Source organism: Peromyscus maniculatus, chromosome 7 (genome assembly GCF_049852395.1).
Source record: "Peromyscus maniculatus bairdii isolate BWxNUB_F1_BW_parent chromosome 7, HU_Pman_BW_mat_3.1, whole genome shotgun sequence".
NCBI classification, from domain to species: domain Eukaryota; kingdom Metazoa; phylum Chordata; class Mammalia; order Rodentia; family Cricetidae; genus Peromyscus; species Peromyscus maniculatus.
In genome coordinates this window covers 60,131,591-60,145,022 of record NC_134858.1, presented here as the reverse complement: position 1 = coordinate 60,145,022, position 13,432 = coordinate 60,131,591, and the positions used below count along the sequence as shown (strand labels likewise).

Genomic DNA, 13,432 nt, shown 5'->3' with positions numbered 1-13,432 from the left:
TGTTTTCTGGGTCCTCTGCTTTTCTGATGGAAGGAAGCCTTGCCTAGCCTGGCTGAGGATGATTGATGGACAGAGGTGTACTGGGGACCCGAGTGGTCAGGAGGTCTAGGGTCTTTTGAGCCCTTCAAGCTGTGCTGAGAACCCTCCTTCCTCGCATTAAAGACTGCTCAATGAACTACCAACTCTGTGCTTTGGTGGGTGAAGAGGGTAGGGCCCCCAAAAGCAGTGAATTTTCTCTTAGTTGGGCTTACTGGAGGTGCAGTGAGGAGGTCTAGAATCCAGTCCTGGCTCTGTCACTGGGCACGGCTTGGGGAAAGACCCACACTCCTCCCTCATTCACATGTGTTAACAGCTTTGCTGTGAGTTCTGTGCAAGGAGGAACCCATGAGCCCTGTTCAGAAGTGCTCCTGTATGTAGGCAATGATAGCGATGGAGGAAGTACCCAGCGGTGTGCGGACGTGGAACCATGGAAGCACAAGAAGGAAATCTTAGCTTTGGCTTTGAACCTCTGAGCTGACAGAGAAGCGTGGACTAGAGGTGGGAAAGAGCTCCAGGCAGAGGATCTAGCCAGAATGGCCCCACCTACCCACCTCACCTAGCCTCACCCACCCCAAACCCCACACCCCACACCCCTGTCCAGAGACTGGCTGGTTTCTGGAGGAATGGAAAGCCCTGTGAGAGCCACATTGGGCAGGGAAATGAGTGACAGGGGCTGAGGTGGAGAAGGGACAGGTTTAGATCAGACCCCCTCCATCCCGGAGAACCACGGGAAGCAGCTGAGGGTACTGGCAGGAGACTGGCATATAGTTGCATTTTAGACATAGCCCATCCACGGAGTCCAGGTGGGTGAGAAGAGGCAGAAGATGATGGAGGAGGTGCAGCCTGCAGGGTACCGAGTTCTGATGAGGGTTCTGGACTGTAGTAGTAATGGTGGATGGAGGGAGTGGGGCATGAGCAGTGATGTGGGAGGTATCCTCTCTGGCTGGATGCATGGCTGCAAGGGGAGAGAGGAGTTTAGATGCCACTAGGTTCTGTGTCTAAGTGGGGCGAGGGCGGGTGTGGGTTGGAGCAGGTACAGGGTAAATGAGGTGTCATCTTTGGATACATGAAGCTTGGGTTGGGTTGGGGTGCTGTTGGACCCACGGATCTGAAGCTCGGGCAACACATTGGAGCCTGGCAGATGGACTTGAGTCGAGAGAACACAGATGGCATCCAGAACCTAAGAAGACAACGTCCCAATGAGAAAAGAGAACAGAAGCCAAACAGAAGAAGTACCTGCAGGGTATACTGCTTGAGTTCCAGTCCAGCAATTGCTGGGATAAATTGCTCAGTCCCTCCCCTCTCCCCGGCCTCAGTTTACTCATCTGTAGCAAGGGAAAAACTATTTTGTCTACAGCATTAGGGTATGGTGGAATAAAAAAAAACACGAGCCCTTGCAGACCATCTGACACTGTTGGGCTGGTTTTGTTGGAGTGTGTGTGTGTGTGTGTGTGTGTGTGTGTGTGTGTGTGTGTGATCTTGGAGAATGTGCACACGTACAGGCAGGTGCATATGGAAGTCAGAGGTCTTCATTGGCTATCTCAGCTGCTCTGCCTCTTGTTTTTGGAGACTGGGTATCTCACTGGGCCTGGAGCTTATCAATTTGGCTAGACTGGCTGGCTGGCCAGTGAGCATCAGGGATCTACCTGTCCCCATGTTGCAGCCGTAGGTAACAATGTGCCCCGTACACCTGGCTCTTCAAATGAAGGCAGGATTCGAACTCGAATCCTTCTGCTTGTACAGCACCACCTCACTGACTGACTTGTCTGCCCAGCTCCTGGGCTGGCTCTTTGTATCAGTGTCTCTCTGTTCTGAGGGCCTCTTCTATGGTATTGGGCGGAAGAGCTCCCCACTTCTCCCCCTACCAAGAGTTTTATTGAGATTATTCTTCCCTACTTTGGTCAGACCTGCATGGACTGCTTGACCATGGAAGGCTGGGGCCTGTCTGCCTCAAGGTCATTTTCCCTCAGCCCACAGGTCACACCTAGCTTGTTGCTATGCCAACTCTACCGGGTGGTACATTTGTTTCAATGCATCCTTTTATTTTTTCTTTATCTTATTTCCTTACTATACTTTTTTTTTTTAAAAATAGGGTCTTATGTAAATCAAGGTAGTCTCAAACGTACTATATAGCTAAGGATGACCTTAAACTTTTGATGCTCTTGTCTCCTCCACCCTGAGTGCTATTCACTTTGCTCAGTTTCAAGACTCTCTGAAGCTAGGCAACTCCATCCCTAGCCCCTCTTCAGTGGTTTTTATTTTTTATTTTTTTTTTTATCTCTTTTATCTTGCCTATGTCATAACCAGAGCAGGAAATGTCCTGATTTGGGAGCACAGAAAACCAACATCCTGAGCTGAAGTGACATGTTCAAGGTCAGCCAATGGCAACCCCGAAACTGGGTCCTGGGCTTAATTCCCAGGAATCTGATCTGCAGACTGATGCCAGTGTAGCCTTCCCACTCTGACCCCAATCTCTCTCCCTCTCTGTGGCTTTGCAATGCTGCTGGGCTGCAGAGGGAGGGGTTTGCAGTACCCAGATGTGATCATGAATTTAATAACCCTTGGGGGGGGGCTCTAGGGAGGGGGGAGCCTGTGGCCCATTTAATCCTCCAGTTACTTAAATACCAACAAATCGGCATTCTGCCTGAAGGACCATCGCCCTCCCCACCTCACACACACACACACACACACACACACATCCCACCCCCTGGCCCCCAGGGAAGGAGTACAAGCTGCTGGGGCAGGCTTTCCTGGATGAACACGGCCCAGAATCCCGGGTCTGATTACTCATAGACCTATTCTTTCCCATCCCATCAGCCCCCTTGAAGAACACTATCTCCTTTAGCTCTTAAATTTCATGGAAGTGTGCTGTGGAGGGTAAAGTGAGTGCCAACTCCTGGCCACTGAGGGCCATGCATCTTCAGGATCTTGCCTGTGACTTTCTGGGGACATGATTCCCGTACACCAAAAGAGCATTAGTTTCAGTGTCCAGCAATCGAGGAATCTGTAGAGGAGCCCTTAGGGGTTATTAGAGCATAGGTAGGCTTTTCCTTGGGCTAAGTTTCTTAGTCCTCTCCAATGCAAACTGCAGCTAGTATTTATTTATTTTAGTTTGTTTTGCCGAAAACCTCAGACTTGCTCTGCAGCCGAGGACGACCTTGAACCCTGACCCTCCTGTCTTTACCATACTTTACAGTCTCGTGTCACAACATCTGCCTGCCATCATTATAGTTTCACCTTTTCCTAGATTTTATGGAATGGCTCAGAATTGCCTGTTGGACTTTTTCACAGAGTACCACAATTTTGAGATTCAGCCATGCTTTTATTTATACCAGGAGCTCAGTTGCTCTTGTGAGGGAGTAGACTCCATGACTTGGATGTACCACTGCCAGTTAATCCATGCAACTGTGAGTTCTCTTGGGTTATTTTTGTTCGGGGCTGTTACAGTAAGGCTGCCAGGGACACGTCAGGCACCAGGCTTTGTGTGGACAGATGCTAGGTAAATATCTAGAGATGGGATGGCTGGGTCATGTGCCAACACATATTTAACTTTCTAGGAAATTTTTAACTCTTTTCCAAAATACCTGAACCAACTCAAGTGATGTATAATCTTGAAAACCTGAGATGCCCTGTCTTGCAGGAGGCAAGAGGGATTGATTACTTCTGAGCTCAGAGCAGTGGGTGACAGACTGGAGCGTCCTCAGCCTGCTGGAAAAGCCAAACTAAGAGCCGACCTCCTTTGGCCCAGAGGCTCCTCATGCCTGCGGTTCAAGAGAGATGCTCTAGACAGGGTCCCTGACCTCCATTCCTGTCTCTCACACTCCCTTGCCTTTCCTGATCTTCTTGGGATGGACTTCGGTGCCAAAGAATCAGGCCAAGGCAATCTATGCATAATGCATGGATGACCTGGGAATTAACTTTCCAGCCAGTGTAGAAAACCCTACTTGTTGGACATTAAATTAACTATTCATTGACTTGGACACAAGATCCCCAACCAAACAATAAGCTAGTCGTAATTCTTAATTGGCCCAGGAGGCAAAACTGGTTCTTCCTTCCCAGCTAGACAATAAGCCAGAGGCAGTTCCCAGATGCCTGGCAATCAGTAAGCATCTGTTGAGCTTACGGGAATGAGGCACCCGCAGGCCAGTGTTTCCCCCCATTCCTCCCTCCCTTCCCTTTCTTCTTTCCTCTTCTATTTTATTTTGTGTAACGTGAGGTGTATACTTGTAGTGTGTGTGTGTGTGTGTGTGTGTGTGTGTGTGTATTCCAGTGTCTGCAGGTTCACGTGCTCATCATGTGGAAGCCAAGGTCCCAGTCAGGTGTCTTCCGGCCGTCACTCTCCACCTTTATCGTGTGAGCCGGTGTCTCTTACTGAGCCTGAAGCTCACCCATGGGCTGGGCCGGCCGGCCAAGGAACTTCAAGGAGTCACCCAGTCTCCCATTCCCCAGTGCAGGCCTGGGGGCACAGGCTGTGCTGCCACGCCTGGTATTTACGTGGGTTCTAGAGACTGAATGCAGGTCCTCGTGCTGTGGGACAGGCTGTGGGAAAGGCACTTTCCAGACTGAGCTGTCTCCAAGGACCCCTTCCCACTTGGTTGTTGTTTTCAAACAGGGTCTCACTAGGTAGCCTTGACTAGTTTGGAGCTTGCCCTGTAGACCAGGCTGGCCTTGAACTCACAGACATCTGCCTGCTTCTACCTCCTGAGTGCTGGGACTACAGGTGTTGCACCACCTTTTATTTTTTATTTTATTTTATTTTTTTTTTTTTTGAGATATGGTCTCAAGTATCTTAGACTGGCCTCCTCAAACTTGTTATGTAATGTAGCTGAGGATGACTTGAATTCCTGATCCTCCTGCCTCCTTCTCTGGAGTTCAGGGATTACAGATTTATGAAACCATGCCCAGCTTCTCTGATTTTTTTTTTTTTTAAGATTTATTTATTATGTATACAGTGTTCTGCCTGCATGTATGCCTACTTGCCAGAAGAGGGCACCAGATCTCATTACAGATGGTTGTGAGCCACCATGTAGTTGCTGGGAATTGAACTCAGGACCTCTGGAAGAGCAGCCAGTGCTCTTAACCTCTGAGTCATCTCTCCAGCCTCTGTTTTTTTGTTTTGTTTTGTTTTTAAAGACAGAATCTCACTGTGTAACCCTGGCTGGCCTGGAACTATCTATATGGACCAGGCTATCCTGAAGCTTACAGAGGCCCACCTGCCTCTGCCTCCTGAGTGCTGGGATTAAAGGCGTGCGCCACTACACTGGCTATAACAGTATTTTTTTTTTTTAAATCTTTACTATTTTAAGTTCTTAGAAATTCTGTGTACAAGACTTTTTCTTTGGGGCCACCAACCAGCTCCCAAATCATGACACAGAGACTTACTAGTTTTGACTGCTCGGCCTAGCTTAGGCACGTTTCTGGCTATCTCTTTTCACTTAAGTTAACCTGATTCTCTTTATCCACCTTTTGCCTCGGGCCTTATTACCTTTCTTCCTTCTGTACGTCTTACTTCCACTGCTTCTCATGTCTGTCTGGCTGGCATCTGCCCAGCTTCTTGCCCTGGACATGTCCCTCAGTCTCTCCTCTTTCTCTTGTCTTTCTTCTCTCAGCCTAGATTTCTCCCTTATTTATTCTCTCTGCCTGTGAACCCCGCCTATCCTTTCTCCTGCCTAGCTATTGGTCGTTTAGCATTTTATCAGACTAATCAGGTGCCTTAGGCAGGCAAAGTGAAAGAGATGCAACACATCTTTGCATAATTAAGCAATATCCTTACATCATTATGCAGCATAAACAAAAGTAATACACTTTTACACAGTTAAAGTAACATTCCACAGCATAAACAAATGTAACACATCTTTGCCCAGTTAAAATGATATTCCACAATAATTCTATATGACTTTTTTCTTTTTCTTTTTCTGCCTACATATGTGTATAATGCCCATAGAAGCCAGAAGAGGGCACTAGATCCCCTAGAACAATATCTTTAATGTAACAACAAATGTCTGTCTCTGTGAGTGTGTGTGTGTGTGTGTGTGTGTGTGTGTGTGTGTGTGTGTGTGTGTACTAGGGATGGAACCTGGGACCTTATGACTGCTAGCCAAGTGCCCCACCACTGACCTATACTCCTAGCTACTATACTGTATCTTTAATACAACTTAAAACTAATGGGCTAACAGTAGTTAACAGTGGATATTTAATTAGAAATGTTTGTGTGCTTTTAGAAAGTGTCAGAAGAAGGACTCTAATGATTTTGGCCTCTTTATAGAAACTGAACAGAGAGATTTTCTGAGGTTCTGAGTCTCACACTAGGTTCTACCGGCCTTACTATGTAGGCTGGAACTCACTGTGTAGCCCAGGCTGGCCTTGAGTTCTGAGATGGCCTGCCTCTGCCTCCCAAGTGCTGGGATTAACTTGAATTGTTTCTCAGTTTTTCTTGTTTTCCTGTCACAAGCAATGTGTTTATTTTCCTGGTTTTAGAGGAGAGTTTTGAGTTAGAATTCTTTTTTTTTTGAAAGAACATTTGGTTGTGTAGCCCAGGAGGCCCTGGACTCAAACCCCTGAGAACTTGGAACACCGGTGTGTACCACCAGGCCAGTTTGGGAATCATTCTTTTATTAGCCTAGGTGGGTTGCTGATATAGCTCAGTCAGTAAGGCGTTTGCCACAGAAGCACGGGGGTCTGAGTTTGACACCTCCGATCCAGTTCAAACAAACAAAAATCACCGGGCATGATGGCACACACTGATTATTCCAACACTGAGGGGCAAAGACAGGAGGATCTCCCGGGCTTGAGGGCCAGCCTCTATTCACATGGGGGATGGAGGAAAATACCGAGCGTTGACCTCTGACCCCTATAGTCACATTCACCAGCACAGACGTGTGTACACACACATATAAACGACACACGCTAGCTAGAGGAGGAGTAATCGGGAAGCAGTGTGATTTCAGTGCAAGGCTCTGCGTTTGATCCTCAGCACAGCAAGATAAAGCCAGTATCTTAGGTGTCTGTCTTTGCCAGTGTGATGAACTAGGATTGTTCCATGTAACAATCGGACTTGGAGGAGGAGAGAGCTTTTTTTTTTTTTTTCTTATTAATATAGTATTTATTTGTCTTCTCTCTGTCAAACCCTGAGCCAAGCACTTTCCCCAGACTTCCTGGGGAGGTACAGGAAAAGGAACACACAGGGCAGACGAGACATGAAAGAGCTATGGGAGGTGGAAGTGGAGACAGCTGCTTCACATGGCGAAGAGGATGAGAAAGGCCACCATTAGGCAGAAGAGCCCCATGGCCTCTGAGAGGGCAAAGCCCAGAATCGCGTAGGAGAAGAGCTGTTGCTTCAGAGAAGGGTTCCTGGCATACCCAATGATGAGGCTCCCAAAAACAGTCCCAATGCCAGCCCCCGACCCAGCCACCCCAACTGTGGCGGCCCCAGCCCCATTGAATTTGGCGGCTGTGTCGATGTCCCTGGAAATGACGCTGGTTTGGAAGCTGCGGCTAGGGATGACTGAGGTCAGAGGACGAGGGACTGACAAACCGCTGGGGCCCTCATCTGTCCGTGTCTGTGGTCGGTTCAGCTGCACTGCAGACAGCGGACGACTCAGCAGCTGAGAGGTGCTCCTGATCAGGGAGCGAGTAGAGATGAACTTGGAGCAGGCATACATTTTCAGGGGTGAGGGGCCAAGGCAGGAGAGCTGCTCCCGGGGCAGAGAAGACAGAGAGGAGGAGAGAGCTTTTTACATTGCTAAGTTTGAAGCCAGCCTGAGTTACACTATGAGCCCTTGCCTTAAAAAAATGAGCAAAATTATGTTACCACCACTAAAATAAAATAAAATAAAATAAAATAAAATAAAATAAAATAAAATAAAATAAAGGAGTTGAGGCAGGAGAGACAAGGAAAGGCTGGGTTTGCTTGAGGGCAATGCCCATGCCAGCTCCTGTAAACGCAGTGCAGGGTTATGGACTTGAAGTTCCCATTCTGAAGACTCTTCCTCATAGAGAGCCGGGAACTACATTTCCCAGAATCCTTGACCACGTGAGTGTCAGCCCCAGGGACTGCAACAGTGAAGATCTTCTGAGACGTTTGGCGCGTGGGTGTAAGAGAACATCTGTGCAGAGGTGCTGCAGGCAGAGCTATGGGCCGAAGGGCGTTCCCTGCAGCTTCCGAGTGTGCTTCTAAGGACAGCCTGCAGGGGCGCTGCAGCTCAAGCTCCTGCGTGGGAGCGGCAACGAAGCGCTTAATCATGTTACCATGGTTTCAGGTCAGGCCTGGGTGCCACACACTGGAGATGCGGTTCAAACTGCCTTTCTCCTTCCGCCTTCTTGAAGATTGCACAGATTGCATAAGCCCGGGATTTTCTGTACTCGGTACTTAAAACCATTTCTTGCCTTTTAACTCCAAACTTCCTTTTCAGTATTTGCTCTGTGATAATGTGCAAACTGACCGGGAATGTCACTCAGTTCTTTTCAACAGGGAACCCTGGAGAGCCTCTCAGCGAGGGAGGGGCTTCTTCTGCTGGCCCTGGTGCTGTACCTTTGGAAACATAGTAAGATAGGAAAGAGGATGCAGCGACAGGTCATGTTCTAGTCCTTCAGTTGGGTCTCTCTGAATGTTGTTTATTATTATTATTATTATTATTATTATTATTATTATTATTATTATTATGTGTGTTACTGTTGTTTGTTTTGCGGCAAGGTCACACACACTGGTTGGTCTAGGACTCGCTGTGTAGCCCAGGCTGGCCTCGAATCCACAGAGATCTCCCCGCTCTGCTTCCCGAGCGCTGGCATTAAAGGGGTGTGCTACCACACCTGGGATTAAAGGGGTGTGCTACCGCACCTGTCTCCGAGTGTTTATTTGATACTGCATTTATTCTTTCCGTACATCAAATATTACGATCAAATATTACGATCAGTCTTTAAAAAGAGCCTGCAGTTCCTCTTTTTCACCGCTATGTGGCAGTTTAGTGTGTTCAGTAAAGTAAATCCTGGTTGGGAAAGGTTGCGGAAAAATAAAACAGTATGAACTCTATCTAGTAGTGCTCTACTTTCCTATAGGACATATAAAATAGGGTGTTTTTTGAAACATCTTTATTTGTGTGTATGTGTGCGTGTGTATGTGTGTTCAGGCTCGCTCAGGGGTCACTGATAAAACCAGCTTCGGGGGATTCAACACACACACACACACACACACACACACACACACACACACACAGAAGCATGGACACAGGCACGAGAGTTGTGTGTGTGGAGGATTGTCAGGCTTGGCAGTAAATGCCTTTACCGCTGAACCATCTCACCAGACCCAGTCCATCTCTTCAAACCTGCACAGCCAGATTCCCTGGAGCTGGAGTTACAGGTGGGTGTGAGCCACCTAGTGTAGATGCTGGGAACCTATCTCAGATGCTCTTAACCACTGAGCCATCCCTCCACCTCCCCACCCCACCACCTCTCTTCTAGACCAAACTCTGGTCCTTTACATCTCTGGGATCCCTGCCTGGGTAACCAGAAGCCACTTCTGGAGCCTCCTGGACACTGTCCTTCATCACAGGGCTTTGTGGGTCCTAGAAACCCGAAGTCTTATCTCACTGTGCTAGAAGAAGATAACAAGATACCGGGGATACCAGGGAGCCCTGGCTGCCCTGAGGAGCCTGCCCCTTCAGTCCCCTCCCTCTTTCTGAGAGAGAGAGAGAGAGAGAGAGAGAGAGAGAGAGAGAGAGAGAGAGAGAGAGAGAGAGAGAACAGAGCCAAAGCCAGATGTGGGTGCTGAAAAATGAGCTCAGGTTCTGATGTGGGTCCTGAGAATGTAATTCGTCTGCAAGAGCAGCAAGGACTCCTATACACTGAGCCGTCTCTCCATCATGCTGGGCTTGTTTTTAGTTGTTTGAAGGAGGAAGGGAAAGAGACAGAGACAAAGACAGAGAGACAGAGAGCCACAACTGTATGCTTGTTTGATTGTTTTGTTTTCTTTATTGAGACAGGGTTTCTCTGTGTAGCCATGGCTGTCCTAGAACTCACTCTGTAGCCCAGGCTGGCCTCAAACCCACAGAGATCCGCCTGCCACTGTTTCCCCAAGTGCTGGGATTAAAGGTGTGTGCCACTATCGCCCGGCTCCTCATCTGTATTTTAATGGGATTCTGGTGATGGATTAGCAGGTCGCATGTGTGGCTTGTTTCTGGACTCTCTAGTCTCTGCCCCATGGTTGTGATTATCCCTGCAAAAATGCGCACAGCGTTAATGGCTGTGGCTCTGTATTCCTCCCTGATGCGTGTACTTTACATCCTCAGTATGGTCCTTCCTCCTCCTCAAGATCCTCTTCTGCTCCCCTGTGGTCCGTAGAAATCCTACCAGGCTCCTGTGTTTCTACAGAAAGGCCGGGAAAGGGGACTTTTGAGCAGCATTGCTTTGAATCAGCAGGAGAATAGGGAAGACTGACATCCTCACAGCGCTGAGCCTTCCATTCAGTGGGTGTAACAGAGCCCTTCATTTGCTTAGGCACTTGGGGTCTTCTGTTAGAAGAGTCGCTCTCTCCTCTCTGTGCCCCTTTCGCTCCTCATCTGAGACAGGTCTCGTGCATTCCAGGCTGGTCTCTGTCTCAGTGTCTTTTCTCTTGCTGTAATAAAACACCATGACTAAGGGACCCACGGGAGGAGCGGTTTGTTTGGCTGATGGTCCCAAGGGACAGGAGTCTTTCCTGGTGGGAAGGTCTGACAGCAGGCAAGCACAGGAACGGGAGAGCTCCCACCTCGAGACACAAACAGGAACCAGAGAGAGTAACCGAAATACTAACACACCAGGGGTCTTCGGTCTCTCATACCCCACCCCAAGCGATGACATACCTCCTCTGTCAAGGCCACAGTTCCTAAACCTCCTCAAACAGCACCACCAACTGGGCACCAGATGTTCCAACCCAGGAGCCTCTGAGGGACATTTGTACTCAGACCACCACTCTCTCAGGTTCACTCATCAGGGTTACGTCCAAGCCCTGAAGAACTGCCTTTGAGTTCTTTCTTTTTCCTGCTCGGTGGGCCGGGCTGGGACCCTGGGCTTTGCTCTTGTGCTCTTGTTCCAGAAAATTTCTCTCCATCAGCTGTGACCCCCCAAACTATTTAGGTTTTTAAAAGTTTATAGCTAGCCCGGTGGTGGTGGTGGTGGTGGTGGTGGTGGTGGCGGCTCATGCCTTTAATCCTAGCACTTGGGAGGCAGAGGCAGGAGGATCTCTGGGTCCCAGGCCAGAGTGAGTTCCAGGCCAGCCAGGGCTACACAGAGAAACCTTGTCTTGAAAACCTAAAGCTCCAGGTGCCAGTGCTGCACTTCTTAAAAATATTTCCTTATTTTTTGATACAAGGTTTCTTTGTATAGCCCTGGCTGGCCTGGAACTCACAGTGAATACCAGGTTTGCCAGAAACTCACAGTGATCCACCTGCCTCTGCCTCCTGAATGCTGGGATCAAAAGCATGTGCCACCACACCTGGCCTTTATCTTTATTTAATATGTTTGGTTGTGAGTCTAGCTTTTAACTGCTGAGCCATCTTATTTTGATAATCTGTTTATGCATGTCTTTGGTGTTTTGTTTTGGTGTGTGTGTGTGTGTGTGTGTGGTTTTTCAAGACAGGGTTTCTCTTCATAGTCCTGGCTGTCCTGGAACTCACTCTGTAGACCAGGCTGGCCTCCAACTCACAGAGATCTGCTGTGGGATAATGCTCTTGTACATTGTAAAGATTTGTCACTCAAATTGGTTTAATAAAACACTGATTGGCCAGTAGCCAGTAGGAAGTATAGGCGGGGTGACCAGACTTAGGCGGGGTGACCAGACTAGGAGAATTCTGGAAAGAAGAAGAGCAGAGAAAGGAGTCACCAGCCAAAAAAGCAAGATGAGAATGCTGCACTGAGAAAAGGTACCAAGCCATGTGGCTAAACATAGATAAGAATTATGGGTTAATTTAAGCATAAGAGCTGGTTAGTAATAAGCCTGAACTACCAGCTGAGCATTTATAAATTATTAAGCCTCTGAGTCAATTATTTGGGAAGTGGCTTCTGGGTATTTGGGAACAGGCAGACAGGAGAGAAACTTCTGTCTACAGAGATCCACCAGCCTCTGCCTCCCAAGTGCTGAGATTAAAGTGTGCCACAACCACCTACCTGTGTCTGTGAATGTGAGTGCAGTGCCCTCAGCAGTCAGAAGGGGGAGCTAGATCACTTGGAGCCGAAGTTACAAGTAGTTGTGAGCTGACTGATGTCTGTTAGGAACAGAACCCAGGGCCTCTGCAGGACCAGTGTCTTAGTGTTTCTCTTGCTGTGAAAAGGTCATGACCGAAAGCAACTTGGGGAGGAAAGAGCTTACACTTGGTGATGGCAGTCCATTATTGAGGAAGCTAAAGCCGGAACTGAAGCACAGGCCATAAAGGACCATTGCTTACTGTCTAGTCCCTCATGGCTTGCTCAGCCTGTTTTCTTAGAAAACCCAGGACAACCCGTCCAGAAGAGGCACCACCCATGGTACTTACACAAATGTTTTGAGGTTGTTTCCTCGTCTGGAACAAGAGACATACAGCTAACTCACTGTCTCAGAGTCTCAAAACGGAGAGGTGCTGTGGCTAAAATTCTTTCCCTGGGGGACACATAAGCAACATCTATCCCTCCTCTTAAGGTCCCAGTGACAAATGGAGATACCATTCCACCAAAGTGCACTCTGGGGAACCCATTAGTTATGGGGCTTACTTGAAAAGCATAGGTAAGGAATGACTTATGGGAGTTTGGGGTGCCTCTCCCCAAAAGGCCTGTACTGGAAACTTTTACCCATCAAGGATGATGGCTTTCCCATAGCAACATAAGTGGAGAGTCCTCCACCCCCACCCCTGATCTTCCTGGCCTACATAGTCTAGCCCCTCCCCGAGGCCACATGCAATTAGGGAAGAATTATATAGAACAGGTGGTATGGAGGGCCGGGTAAACAGTCAACAAGCCCAGTTGGGATGATCCTTTGTAAGCCAGCACAGCTGAACTACTGGAGATGACAGTTGCTTGGCTTCAAGGATGGTCACGTGCCACAGGTGTGTTCTTACACTTCATGTGAACTGAATATGTATGTCCTTTGGGTAATCATTCATCTGCGAGCACATCCGTTCCCTCCTTATCCATAGAGGATGTGTTCTAAGACTCCTAAGGATGCAACTCCAAGTGGTACTGAGGCCTATATGGTCTGTTGTTCATGTGCATACATCCCTATGACAAAGCTTAATTTACAATTACAGTGGGCAGGAGTGACGGACAGCCCAGAAGTTCAGAGCACTTGTCGCTCTTGCAGAGGACTGAGTTTGATATCCAGCACCATGCGGTGGCTCACAATCACCCGTAACTCCAGTTCCAGGGGATCCAATGCCCTCTTCTGACTTCC

The 13,432-nt window shown here is 48.3% G+C and overlaps 1 pseudogene; it reads right to left on the bottom strand.

Moving 5' to 3' along the window:
• Positions 1 to 7,110: 7,110 nt before the first annotated feature.
• On the bottom strand, positions 7,111 to 7,755 carry LOC102914168 (ATP synthase F(0) complex subunit C2, mitochondrial pseudogene; annotated as a pseudogene).
• Positions 7,756 to 13,432: the final 5,677 nt, after the last annotated feature.